The 13,280-nt window shown below is 45.9% G+C and overlaps 1 long non-coding RNA gene and 13 other non-coding genes across 15 annotated transcripts; 7 read left to right on the top strand and 7 right to left on the bottom strand.

Annotated features, from left to right (window-relative positions):
* Positions 1-1,364: 1,364 nt before the first annotated feature.
* Positions 1,365-1,438, bottom strand: TRNAT-AGU. The gene has a single exon. It is a non-coding gene; the product is annotated as a tRNA-Thr (tRNA).
* Positions 1,439-1,933: 495 nt separating this feature from the next.
* Positions 1,934-2,005, top strand: TRNAP-CGG. Its single transcript has one exon. It is a non-coding gene; the product is annotated as a tRNA-Pro (tRNA).
* A 2,399-nt stretch (positions 2,006-4,404) lies between these two features.
* TRNAQ-CUG lies at positions 4,405-4,476 on the bottom strand. Its single transcript has one exon. It is a non-coding gene; the product is annotated as a tRNA-Gln (tRNA).
* A 530-nt stretch (positions 4,477-5,006) lies between these two features.
* TRNAR-UCU lies at positions 5,007-5,092 on the top strand. Its single transcript is given in 2 exon segments — positions 5,007-5,043; positions 5,057-5,092. It is a non-coding gene; the product is annotated as a tRNA-Arg (tRNA).
* Positions 5,093-5,891: 799 nt separating this feature from the next.
* TRNAM-CAU lies at positions 5,892-5,963 on the top strand. The gene has a single exon. It is a non-coding gene; the product is annotated as a tRNA-Met (tRNA).
* A 28-nt stretch (positions 5,964-5,991) lies between these two features.
* Positions 5,992-6,912, bottom strand: LOC119922219. Of its 2 annotated transcripts, none has more exons than XR_005448641.1 (3): positions 6,861-6,912; positions 6,484-6,571; positions 5,992-6,139 (listed from the first exon to the last, which is right to left on the bottom strand). It is a non-coding gene; the product is annotated as an uncharacterized LOC119922219 (long non-coding RNA). The 2 variants fall into 2 exon arrangements; XR_005448640.1 differs by having other exon boundaries at positions 5,992-6,170.
* Positions 6,913-7,246: 334 nt separating this feature from the next.
* Positions 7,247-7,328, top strand: TRNAS-UGA. Its single transcript has one exon. It is a non-coding gene; the product is annotated as a tRNA-Ser (tRNA).
* A 1,217-nt stretch (positions 7,329-8,545) lies between these two features.
* TRNAS-AGA lies at positions 8,546-8,627 on the bottom strand. Its single transcript has one exon. It is a non-coding gene; the product is annotated as a tRNA-Ser (tRNA).
* Positions 8,628-9,639: 1,012 nt separating this feature from the next.
* Positions 9,640-9,711, top strand: TRNAQ-UUG. The gene has a single exon. It is a non-coding gene; the product is annotated as a tRNA-Gln (tRNA).
* A 366-nt stretch (positions 9,712-10,077) lies between these two features.
* Positions 10,078-10,150, bottom strand: TRNAT-CGU. The gene has a single exon. It is a non-coding gene; the product is annotated as a tRNA-Thr (tRNA).
* A 766-nt stretch (positions 10,151-10,916) lies between these two features.
* On the top strand, positions 10,917-10,989 carry TRNAR-ACG. Its single transcript has one exon. It is a non-coding gene; the product is annotated as a tRNA-Arg (tRNA).
* Positions 10,990-11,823: 834 nt separating this feature from the next.
* Positions 11,824-11,895, bottom strand: TRNAD-GUC. Its single transcript has one exon. It is a non-coding gene; the product is annotated as a tRNA-Asp (tRNA).
* A 505-nt stretch (positions 11,896-12,400) lies between these two features.
* TRNAW-CCA lies at positions 12,401-12,472 on the top strand. Its single transcript has one exon. It is a non-coding gene; the product is annotated as a tRNA-Trp (tRNA).
* Positions 12,473-13,172: 700 nt separating this feature from the next.
* Positions 13,173-13,246, bottom strand: TRNAT-AGU. The gene has a single exon. It is a non-coding gene; the product is annotated as a tRNA-Thr (tRNA).
* Positions 13,247-13,280: the final 34 nt, after the last annotated feature.

Below are 13,280 nucleotides of genomic sequence, written 5' to 3' on the forward strand. Positions count from 1 at the left end.
TCTGTGGATGGTTGGCGTTACTGTGAGTGATTTCGTGTACATGTATGTGTGTGCGTGTGTGTGGGTTTGTGAATGTTTGTGTGTGCGTGTGATTTCAGTTACAAATTGCATCTGAGACACCCGCGGAATTACGGATCGAAACATATTGGAAGACAAAAGAAGTTGGTGAGAGAATGCCACAGCCCGGCCCGCACACTCCGCTCCTCTGGCTCTTATCTTCTCTCTGTGCCTCGTTCTCTCCTGACCCTCAGTCAACCCCTGGCACATGTCCTACCTCTCGCCTGAACGCCCTCCCTCCTCAAATCCTCCAAACAATCACACTTCCCGTCTTCAAAGCCCTTCTGAAGGCTCGCCTCCTCCAAGAGGCCTTCCCTGACTAAGCCCCCCTTTTCCTGAGCTTCCCCTCCCCTCCCCATCGCCCGACTCTCTCCCTTTGTTCTACCCCGCTCCCCGCCCCACAGCACTTGTGTATATATGTACATAGCTATAATTCTAGTTATTTACATTCATCCCTGTTTACTTGTTTTGATGTGTATATACCTATAATTGTATTTATTTATATTGAGGCCTGTTTACTTGTTTTGATCTCTGCCTCCCGTATTTTAGACTGTAAGATGGGCGTGGGCAAGTATTGTCTCTCTTTTTTTGCTGAATTGTACTTTCCAAGCGCTTAGTACAGTGCTCTGTACACACTAATCACTCAATAAATACGATTGAAAGGGGGAATGAAAGACGAAGAAAGCTTCAAGCGTTTGTCTCCGGGCTCACATCTATTCTGGAAATTGTGAGGGTAAACAGGAAACAAAGAGAATAATAATAATAATAACAGTTCTTGTTAAGCACTTACTATGTTCCAAGTACTGTTGTAGATACAGGTTAATAAGGTTGGACACAGCCCCTGCTCGACATTGGGCTCACACTCTTGATCCCCATTTTTTACAGATGAGATAACTGAGGCACAGAGAAGTGAAGTGATTTGCCCAGGGTTACATAGTAAACACGTGACGGAGTTAAGATTAGAACCCAGATCCTTCTGACTCCCAGATTCGTGGTCTATCCTGTAAATGAACCACGCTATTTCTTGGCGGGGCCACGTAGTAATCCCTGCATCACTAGGGTGATCAATACTGTTTGTCAGCGGGGACAGAAGTCGTCAGGAAAGCCATTTTGAGGATGATTTGCTGATGGCGGTGATGGTTCTCCTGGGGTTAGAGAGGAGGACAAAGAAGAGAGAAACTACCTTTGAACCCGGAGGAAAAGCAGTGTGGTCAAGTTGTTTGCCACGCAAAAAGGATGAGAATTAATCAGCAAGGACAGGCAGACGAATAGCCTCCTGAAAAAGGCAGAACATGACAAAAGTAACCAGGCCCCGCTGGGATTCGAACCCAGGATCTCCTGTTTACTAGACAGGCGCTTTAACCAACTAAGCCACGGAGCCACTTATTTCAGTTTTTTTTAAGGTGAAAAACTGAAGTGAGAATGGTGACAAGGCCCTCCGTTTTCAATATTTGGTCTTAATAATAATCATAATAATGGTATTTGTTAAGGGCTTACTATGTGCCAAACACTGTTCTAAGCACTTGGGAGGACAGAATCAAGAGAAGAGGCTGGCCGTCTGGATCCTGTCGTTTGAAGCACACAATCTCAGAATACTGGGGACAAGAGGGGACTGGCCGCAGACACGAAAGGAAAGACGAAAACCAGAAAAAGGAAAAAAGGCCAGGACAGATAAACTAAATTAAAACAAAAGGCGATAGTATTCTGTGGAAAAACCAACATAATTTCTGTCTACTCGCGGCTGAGGGTCCAGTACTCACCACTTCTCCCCAAAAGGTGTCCGTGCTGATCAAATGTTGAGAGCAGCGGACAGGAAAAGCTACTTCCGAAATTCACAGGCATGGGACTGGCGCTTGGGTAAACGCCTGTAGGTGTTGGCTCGTTGGTCTAGGGGTATGATTCTCGCTTCGGGTGCGAGAGGTCCCGGGTTCAAATCCCGGACGAGCCCTCTTTTCACTTTACTTTTTCCAAAGTCTTTCCAAAGCCTTCCCAGTTGCGGAGAAGTCATCTAGGGATCCCAGAGATGGATTCTGGGGGAGGACCTTATTAAGCCCAAATTTATTCTTAAGATTGGTCCTGGGGGGTAAGAGGTTAAGGTCTGGGAATGACAAGAGAACTATAACCAGGATTTGGGGGCGGGAGGGAGAGAGGGAGAGGGCAAGGAAAGTGTTTACCAACGTGTTTTATTGTTGTATTGTTTGTATTGTTATATTGTAACTCTTCCAAACGTTCAGTACGGTGCTCTTGTACACTGTGAGCGCTCAATCAATACGATTGACTGACTGTTTGACAAGTCTTTTCTTTGGAAGCCAATCGGTCTATTGTATTTGCTGAGCTGTTCTATTTCTGTGCAGTCAAACAATCAGTCAATCGATCAATCTGTTGTATTGATTGAGAGCCACTATGGGCAAAGCCCTGGGGTAAGCGTGTGGGGGAGTAACGTATAAGAGAGTTGGTAGACACGATGTTCCCTGCCCACAGGGAAACTACAACCTAGAGGGGGAAACAGATATTAGAATAAATGAATACCTTCCAGACATGTCCACAAATGCTGTGGGGCTGAAGGTGGAGTGGATATCAAGTGTTAAAAGGGTACAGACACAAATGCACAGGAGATACAGAAGTGAGAGTTGAGAAAAGCGGGGTTAATAGGGGAAAGGCCTCCTGGAAGAGATATGACTTTAAAAAGGCTTTGAAGGTGGGAAGAGTTGTGTTATACCACAATTATTACCATATAGGGCATATGGAGAGGGAATTGCAACTCAGGAGACGTGGCAAGGGATTGCCACTGAAAGAAATGTGATCGAGGTACACAAAGTAACTTGGATCAACTATCAAATATTCTACCACCGGTGTACTCTCCCAGGTATCTTCAGGGAGCTTACAGGCTAAACTATCAGTAGTGCTTGCTGAGCTACTACTAGGGGGCAGGACAGTGTACTGAACTCCAGGAGAGGAGAATTAGGGGAAGAGAAGATAATAATAACAATAATGATGGCATTTGTTAAGCGCTTACTATGTGCAAAGCACTGTTCTAAGAAGATGATCCCTGACCTCAATAAGTAATAACCTAGCCGGAGTTGGAGCTAATTGGAAGATCGGAGACGCCTAGACAACTTCTGTCTAAAGAGCAGTTGGAATGAGAAAGGAAATCACCGATATCTTCTACCAGAACATTGCGGGACAAAAGCTTTCTTCAGAGATCCAACCAAGGAACAGTGAGTGCAAGGGCCTGGTTAAATAGCCACAGCGTTTTCCTACTCAGAACCGCGAAGGCCAGGTCGAATTCTTTCTGGGAGGGTTTTCTGGGAAGCTGTGGAATGAAGAAGCTACTCCAGAGGTGCAAATGGAGGGATAGAGGTAGGAAAAATGAGGAAGCCCCGTAAGAACCAATTCTTGGCAGATTCGAACAACAGTGAATCAAGAAAAAGAACCCAAGGAAAGCGTCTTGAAAGTTTCGAGAATTCGAGCCCTCCGACTCAATATCTGTCTCACACAGAAACACAGCTCACCCACTCCGCCTTCCCTGAAATGGGACCTAACACGGTTTCCCGCAGCTGCGTAGGAGGGAGGAAAGGCGGCTGGGATTGACAAAATCTGAACCGGTGAGGGCGGTTAGGGCAGATGGGAGGGGTGGACACGTCTCCCTCAGACTCTGACGATCTCTCCCAAGAACCGCACTGAATCACCCGCTGATACCCTCTTATTAGCGCTCCATTCATTCAATCGTATTTATTAAGCGCTTACTGTGTGTAGAGCGCTGTACTAAGCGCTTGGAAAGTACAATTCAGCAATAAGGAGAGACAATCCCTGCCCACACAGCGCTTACAGTCTAGAAGGGGGAAGACAGACATCAAAACGAGTAAACAGGCATCAATATAAATAAATAAAATTATCCACAAATAGCATTATTTTTCTCTAGGTGTCTTCTCTGCTAGGATTAAGGAAATATTTGTTACATGAAAAGAATGGAACAGTAAGTGAACTGTGAAAGAAGAAATATGTTCATCACCAGATAGATCTGCCAGACGAGGATCTGAGAAGGGGACGGACAGAACCGTGAGCCCCATGTTGAACAGGGACTGTATGTGACCTGATTAACTTGTATCTGCCCCGGTGCTTAGAACAGTCCTCGACATATAGTAGGCGTTTAACAAACTCCATAAAAAGAAAATGAATAAAAAATCCCAAATAAAATAAGACATGTAAGCTCGTTCGGGGCAGACAATACGTTTATTCCCAAGGGCTTAATATAGTTCTTCGCACACAGTAGGAGCTCAACAAATGCGATTGAATGGATGAAAGAAATGGACCGAGTTTAGGTTACGAGAAAGAAAAGTAGTAGTCAGGTCCCACCGAGATTTGAACTCGGATCGCTGGATTCAGAGTCCAGAGTGCTAACCATTACACCATGGGGCCAACACTACTTCTGATTATTCCTATATTCTATTCGGAAGTATGCTGGGACATCGTTCATTCAACCAGTGAATCCTATTCATTGAACGTTTACTGTGTGCAGAGCACTGTACTAACCACTTGGGAGAGTACAATATAACAGAGTTAGCAAATTTCCTGATCACAAGGAGCTTACGGTCTAGAGGGGGAAGACAGACATTAAGACGAATAAATGGATAATGGATCTGTGGAAAAGGGATGTGGGGCCGAGGGTGCGGCGAATAAAAAGGGCAGATCAATTGCAAGCGCGACACAGTTTGTTACATTCCTTATTGTAATACGGGAATGGGAGTTATTTGAACTGCTTTAGAAGATTTGGAAGAAAGATGTTTTGAGAAGGGATTCGGTGGTGAGCGTTTCCCCTCTTTGCCTCAACAGCGAGATAGAGAGCCCAGGTAGGCCATAGAATGAGAAAACTTTTATTTTCTCATGGAGGGGAAAAAAAGCAAAGTCCACCTATGTATATAGTCCACAAAAGTTAGCCCTCTGAAAGTGGCTCTGTGGCGCAATGGATAGCGCATTGGACTTCTAGTGTCTTGAAGGCATTCAAAGGTTGTGGGTTCGAATCCCACCGGAGTCGGGGTTATTTTGGTGGAAGAAATCCCCGGAGTCCTAGGACTCACTGGCCACCTTAGTGGGGATTTTACGATTTTTATCTCCCTGGAAAAAACGGGGAGAGAACCCGAGGTAGGGGACTCAGGCACCCGTGAGCGCAACTCTTGTGTCCTAAGATTCCCACCTTGTCTTCCCACTCGGGATCCCGTCTCTTTTCCCGCAGCGAGCAGAGTTGCGACATCTCCTTCCTTGGCAGTTTCCTGGTGGACAGAATTTAGAGGGGTGAAGGCGGTCAGGCGTGGGAATTAAAAGAAATGAAGTCAGTTAGGGGTGAGAAATTAGAGGAGTGAAAACAGTCAGGGGTAACAATCCAAAGTGATGGTGCGCAAAATTTAAAGGAGTGAAAAAAGTCAGATCTGCGTCCCGGTTGGAGATCGCTTCATTTTTTTACCTTTGGCATCCCAAATTCCCTGATCCATGAAGAGGAGTAGATTGTCTTTATTCCCTCGTTGGTTCATTCTGTCCTTCTGTCCCTGCCCGTTCCTTTCCCGGATAAGCGCTTTTTACAGTGCTCTGCACACAATAAGCGCTCAATAAATAAGACTGAATGAATTCTGAGGATTTTGAGTATCCTTCTGGGTGGCGGGCCGGGTTTCCGAGGGTGGAAGAGAGAGAGAGAGAGAGAGAGAGAGAGAGAGAGAGAGAGAGAGAGAGAGGAAGAGAGAATTGGACAACTATATGCAACCGGAGATACTAGAAAGACATGAAAATAAACCCGCACTCTATCCTCCTAGTCGAATTATCAAAGTATTCTTTCCAGTAGGAGCAGAGTGGCGCAGCGGAAGCGTGCTGGGCCCATAACCCAGAGGTCGATGGATCGAAACCATCCTCTGCTAGTTAAATTTCATTTTATTCTTCCTAGGTGACATTCTCTGTTGGTGCAATTTCGCGATGCGTGCCTTGTGACAGAAGAGCGCTCCTCGAGACTCCCAGAGATGTTCCTTGTTTTGCTGTTTGTGGTTTTCTTCTGGGTGACTGGCGCGGATTTCCTTTTGCTGCCTTGTCTCTTGATCTTTAGAGAGCCGGAAAGATGGTTTGTTACACTATTCAGTAGAGTGAGACATCGAAACTTCGGTAGTAGATCCTGACAGATTGTAAAGTCCCCTGCTGGATTATAAACCTCTCTGAGGGTAGGAATTTTGTTTACTTAGGCTACTGCTCACTCCCCAAAGCTTAGTACAGGGTTCTGCACTCAATAAGCGCTCAATAAATGTCATTGAACGATTGCGATTCTACGATTCTAGGATACGATTCTAGCTGTGCTTCTCCAGGTCCGAGAGCTACCTGAGGACGTGTTTAGACAAAAATAGTTGAGATTTTCTAAATGGGGATGAGAAGTCTCCAAATCGAGATTACCTGATTCCTCCTTCTCTCAGCTCCTCACTCCCGTGGGTCCCCCGTCGCACTGGATTCAAGATCCAAACGTGGCGCGAATGTGAGCTCTCTAATAATAATAATAATAAATAATAATAATAATAATAATAATGGTATTTGTTAAGCACTTACTATGTGCAAAGCACTGTTCTAAGCGCTGGGGGGTTACAAGGTGATCCACGTGAGGCTCACAATCTTAATCCCCATTTAAAAGATGAGGGAACTGAGGCCCAGAGAAGTTAAGTGACTTGCCCAAAGTCACACAGTCGATAAGTGGCAGAGCTGGGGTGAGAACCCACAATCTCTGACTCCCAAGCCCATGTTCTTTCCACTAAACCACCCTGCTTCTCTATTCCCACCTGTATTATGTGACGTCCACAGTCCGGCGTCTGTGAGTTAATTAGAGGGTGTCTTGAGGGAGAGGAGGATGCCTCGGTCCTTCTGGGAGCAAGACGACTGCATCCCGTTTCCATGGTGACCTGGAGGGGCAAGGCCTTGGTGACATCAGCATCTCGTACCGGACAATTTAGGGCCGAGGTTTGACCATTTATGGGCGGGAAATGAAGTGAGTGGAAGCAGAGATGTTGTGGGGGGTGATGGAGATAAAAGGTCTGAGCCCGAAGGCGACCCATCGGTGACGTTGCTCCCGGGCTTTTTTGAAAACGGTAATAACAATTAAAAGTGGAAACTGGGGAACTAGGTCGATTGTGATTAATGAAACAGACGGGAAGAATTCTCTGCGCACGTAGTCGTGGCCGAGTGGTTAAGGCGATGGACTTGAAATCCATTGGGGTGTCCCCGCGCAGGTTCGAATCCTGCCGACTACGGAGTACTTTATGCTTTTATTTATTTTTTTATTTGAAATAGGTTTGAGACTGGATAAGGCGTCTGATTCATGTATAACCCTCTCCAATCCCACCACCGATGGTTCTCCTATCTACACCCGTCTTGCTTCTAAACCCCGCTCCAGATAATAATAATAATGATGGCCTTACTATGTGCAAAGCAATTTTCTAAGCGTTGGGGGGGGATACAAGGGTAATTAGATTGTCCCACATGGGGCTACAGTCTTAGTCCCCATTTTACAGATGAGGTAACTAAGGCACAGAGAAGTGAAGTGACTTGCCCAAAGTCACATAGCTGACAACTGGCAGAATCGGGATTTGAACCCATAACCTCTGACCCCCAAGCCCGGGCTCTTTCCATTGAGCCACACTGCTTCTCTGTTAAGCGCTTATTATGTGCGAAGTGATATTTCCATCCTGGGGAAGGTCCGCGGAAATAACGCTCTGGGAGCCCAGAAGCTAAGATTTATTCTTTCAATCGTTCATTCAATCGTATTTATTGAACGCTTACCGTGTGCAGAGCACTATACTAAGCGCTTAGGAGAATGCAATACAACAATAAACAGACAAATGTGTTTGTCTACCAGCAACAAGCTAACAGTCTAGAGTGGGGCGATAGTCGTCAATTAAAAAAAATTACAGATATGTACATTAAGTGCATTGGGGCTGGGAGGATGTGAAGAACAGAGCGAGCAAGTTAGGACGATGCAGAGAGAGTGGGAGCAGAGGAAAGTGGGGGCTTAGTCGGGGAAGGCCTCCTGGAGGGGATGTGCCTTCAATAAGCCTTTAAGAGCGGGAGAGTAATTGTCTGTCGGATTTGAGAAGGGAGGGCATTCCAGGCCAGAGGCAGGACGGGGGCTACGGATTGGTGGCGAGATAGGCGAAATCGAGGCACAGTGAGAAGGTTAATATTAAGAGGAGCGAAGAGGGCGAGGACTGAGACTGAGTCCCACATGGGACAGGGACTGTGTCCAACCCGATTTGCTTGTATACAGTGCCTGGCACAGTAGTAAGCGCTTACCAAATGACACAGTGATTACTATTATAATCATTGCTATTATTATCCTTGGTAGAATAAAATAGGTAGGGGCAGAAGCTTAGTACAGTGTTGATGAGCTTAGTACAGTATTCTGCATAGAGTAAGGGTTCAATAAATACGGCTGATTGATGGTGAAGATGATGATAAAGGAAAACGCATTCGTAGTCGGCAGGATTCGAACCTGCGCGGGGAAACCCCAATGGATTTCTAGTCCATCGCCTTAACCACTCGGCCACGACTACCGATATTACAATTGTTCCTGGGCTCTTCCCAAGGCCCGACTGGCCATACAGTGATCCAATACCTGTGTTACGTCTCTTTCTCCTTCCAAATCCCCGGGCCCCTCGGGGGCGAGATTAGTCCCCTTTTCTGATTTCAATCCTGCATCCAGAATCCTCTGACAACCAAACATCACTGAGGATTCTACACCCTCCTTCCTCCCACTAGTTAAACTTCTTAGGAATAGTCTTCTGTTCTCCCCTGCCTGATAGAAAACAAATTCCTTGTAGGCAGGGAGCGTGTCTTATGATGATGATAGCATTTATTAAGCGCTTACTATGTGAAAAGCACTGTTCTAAGCGCTGGGGAGGTTACAAGGTGATCAGGTTGTCCCTCGTGGGGTTTACAGCCTTAATCCCATTATACAGATGAGGTAATTGAGGCCCAGAGAAGTTAAGTGACTTGCCCAAAGTCACACAGCTGATAATTAGCAGAGCCGGGATGTTTCTGGAGTATTTCGGAAGCGCTTAGCAGAGCGTCCTTCATATCCTTACCCCTCCTCGTCCTCCTCTTCCTTCTCCCCCTCCCGCCTCACCTTTCTCTTCCCCGACTACTACTAGAACAACAGGTTGGATTTTAGTGGATCGTCGGTCAGGATTCCGTGTTTCCCAACTCGTATTCTCCATCGAATGAATGTATGAAGTTTGCTCCTGAGGAGTGACTAAACTGAAACGTAGTGCTCAGCGAGGTCGTCATCTAATATTCATTCCACCGTATTTATTGAGCGCTTACTGTGTGCAAAGCATTGCACTACGCGCTTACTAATATCCATCGATAGGAGATTAGTAGAAGATTGAGAGTGGTCAAATTAAAAAGTCCCCCTCAAGAATAGGGGTAGAAATCCCAAAATTGCCCGCGGTTTTCTGAGTGCTGAACGTGTCAATTAACATTTAAACTATTCTCAAGTTTTGTTTCCACTGTCTAGTGAACTACATCAAACTTACAAAAAGTGTTTCGAAAGTATAATGTATAGCAGGTTCCATGGTGTAATGGTTAGCACTCTGGACTTTGAATCCAGCGATCCGAGTTCAAATCTCGGTGGAACCTCTCATTTTTCGTCCGTTAAGCAGTCCACTACTATTGATAATGGTATTTTTAATGCGCTTTGTATGTCCCAAATGCTGGTAATAAATGCTGCGTTTTCCCCAAGACATTCAGGTCGGGACCGCGTGTGTCGAAGTGGGGTAAAATTTCCGTCTGGGAGGCCCTCTTCTTCCCCCATTCCTGAGAGGATATTCATTAAATCGTACATATTGAGCATTTACTGTGTGCAGTAGCCTCTGTATTTATTGAGCGCTTAAGAGCAATAAATGATGGCAATTACCAATGTTGGCGTTTATTCAACCTTTGCTCCAACCTCTTTCTATGCTCATCTCTCGGGCAGAGGAGGAAGGTAATAAAAAGATATGGGAGAGGCCCTAGTGAGCTTCGAACTCACGACCCCTGGTTTACGAGACCAGTGCTCTCACCCCTGAGCTATAGAGCCTCACACTCTAATAGCTTTCCACAATCCCTTCAGCAGGAGAGCACTTATGCATGCTACCCCTGTCTATTAGTTAATTGTATTTGTTGAGCGCTTACAATGTGCAGAGCACTGAACTAAGAGCTTGGGAGAGTATAATAACAATAAATAGGAACATTCCCAGCCCACAACGAGCTAACACTCTATAATTACAGACTTTACAGTTTGTACTGCATTTTACTTTATAATTCTGTGTGCCGAACCACAGAGGCAGGAAAAAAAGCCCACACAGAAAACCCAGGTGGAAAGATAAAGAGAGACCGAGATAGAGAGAGAGACAAAGAAAACCTCTAGACTGTAAACCCGTTGTGGGCCAGGATTGTCTCTCTTCATTGCTGTACTTTCCAAGCGCGTAGTTCAGTGCTCTGCACATAGTAAGGGCTCAATAAATACGACTGAATGAATAAATATCCAGATAGAGAACGCCGAAGGCAGATTCTGGCCGCTTAAAATCTCAAAATGACAAGGGAGACAGCGGAATGGCTAACCCCTCGGCTCACCTCTGGCCATTTCTGGTTCTGTTGTATCAGAGAGAAAACCGTAACCGCTTTTGGCTCTCGATCACTCGCTCCAGCAGTCGCAGGAGAGGAATTGGGGGTGGATGGAATGATTTCTCTACATCACAGGGGGCTTCGGCTTCTGTCAGAACCAGAAACTGCAAGACTTACTGTCCTTTGAATAGCAGCCGTATAACTCTCTCATAATTGCCTTGCAGAAGAATTTAAATCACGGGCCAGTGGCGCAATGGATAACGCGTCTGACTACGGATCAGAAGATTCTAGGTTCGACTCCTGGCTGGCTCGGAAATTTTTTTTATTACTGCCTCATTTGCGTTCCCAACCCCTATCTGTGTCTGCTCCGATTCTGTTTTTGTTCACCCCAGTGGTTAGTACCGTATTCGGATCGTAGTGAGCACATCTAACAAACCCTTCATTTTTTTGAGAAAGGGAATTGAGAAGCAGAGTGGTTTAGTGAAAATCAATCAATCGTATTTATTGAGCGCTTACTGTGTGCAGAGCACTCCAGAGGACTGGGTTCTAATCCTCACTCCGCCACTTGTCTACTGTGTGACCTTGGGCAAGTCACTTCTCTTCTCTGTGCCTCAGTGGCCTCATCTGTAAATGGGGATTAAGACTGTGAGCCTCCTGTGGGACACCGGATTACCTTGTATCTACCCCGGCGCTTAGAACAGTGCTTCATTCATTCATTCGATCGTATTTATTGAGCGCTTACTGTGTGCAGAGCACTGGACTAAGCGCTTGGAAAATACGATGATGCGCAAAATTGTTTTGGGGAAATACTCATTTCTCTGTCCCTTTTAAGAAAGCTCAGAAAGAGCCCGGGCTTTGGAGTCAGAGGTCATGGGTTCGAATCCCGACTCCGCCACATGTCTGCTGGGTGACCTTGGGCAAGTCACTTACCTTCTCTGAGCCTCAGTTACCTCATCTGTAAAATGGGGATTAAGACTGTGAGCCCCACGTGGGAGAACCTGATCACTTTGTATCCCCCCCAAGCGCTTAGAACAGTGCTTTGCACATAGTAAGCGCTTAACAAATGCCAACATTATTATTATTATTATAGGCCTGAAGGTTACAAATGTTGAAAGAAAAAAATAACAAAATAAAAACACTGTAGGCCTCCCCGTCGGGGAATCGAACCCCGGTCTCCCGCGTGACAGGCGGGGATACTCACCACTATACTAACGAGGAAACGACATACCCTCCCCTTCGAGTGCACAACCCAAATGCTCATTGTGACACTTTTTGATCAATCAATAAATGAGTCAGTCAGTGAAATTCATTAATGGCCTACTGTGGATACAGCACTGTAGTAAGCGCTTCACAGACGACGATACAGTTAAGGAGAACGATAGCCCCCTTCTAGGAATTTTTTGCTTGGAGACGGAGACAGACATAAGAGGAAATTACAAATAATCGAGCATTTCTTGGTCCATGGCTAAATATACCCCGCACTGGGGAACTGTGCGGGAAAGGGGTGTTGTTTGAAACACCTCACACACACAAACACACACACACACACACACACACACACGAGAGAGATAGGAGAATGAATCTAGTGTCTAAGATAGCGTAGCCACAGTACTGGAGATTGTATGGGCTCAGAATCCTGCACATAACAAATATCCCAAAAAATGCCGACCAGCGATGTGTTTTCTCTCTTCCATAAAGTTTCCTTTTTTAAACAACTAACCGGGGCCTCGTGGCGCAACGGTAGCGCGTCTGACTCCAGATCAGAAGGTTGCGTGTTCAAATCACGTCGGGGTCAGGAACGGTTTTCTTTTCTGCGGGGAAAAAGCGGATTTGCAAGACAGAAGATGTTCAAAATAATGATAGCAATGGAGGTGTTTGGTAAGAGCTGACTACGATCAGCTGTTGAAATAATAATTATTATGGTATTTGTTAAGCGCTTACTATGTGCCAGGCACTTGGACACAGTCCCTGTCCCACGTGGGTCTCACCGCCTCGTTCCCATTTACTGATAAGGTAATTGAGGCCCAGAGAAGTGAAGTGACTTCCCCAGGGACACACAGTAGACAAGTAGTGGAGCCGGATTAGGACCCATGACCTTCTGATTCCCAGGCCCGGGCTCTTTTGGTGAAGAAACGAAAGATGGCGAAAGGTTCAAGCGTTTGTCTCCGGACTCACTTCTAGTCTCGCAATTTGGGGGGCAAACAGAGAAACAAAGTGAAAAATAAAACCTTGACGGGGCCGAATCCTAACCCCTGGATCACCAGGGAACTCAATGGAGTTGGTCTGTGGCGACAGAAGTCGTCTGGGTGAATCATTTCGAGGATGATTTGCTGATGGTGTCGCTGAGGTTAGAGATTAGGATGAAGAAGAGGGATATTCCTTTTGAAGACAGGAAAAGCGGCATAGTCAAGCTATTTGCCACGCAAAAAGGGTGAAAATTAGTAAGCAAGAATCAGAAGATACATACCTGCGAAAAGCCAGAAAGTACAGAAGCAAGGCCCCGCTGGGATTCGAACCCAGGGTCTCCTGTTTACTAGACAGGCGCTTTAACCAACTAAGCCACGGAGCCACCCAACAACGGCTTTTTTAAGATGATAACTGCG

The sequence above is a fragment of the Tachyglossus aculeatus genome, unplaced genomic scaffold (assembly GCF_015852505.1).
Source record: "Tachyglossus aculeatus isolate mTacAcu1 unplaced genomic scaffold, mTacAcu1.pri scaffold_101_arrow_ctg1, whole genome shotgun sequence".
Classification (NCBI taxonomy): domain Eukaryota; kingdom Metazoa; phylum Chordata; class Mammalia; order Monotremata; family Tachyglossidae; genus Tachyglossus; species Tachyglossus aculeatus.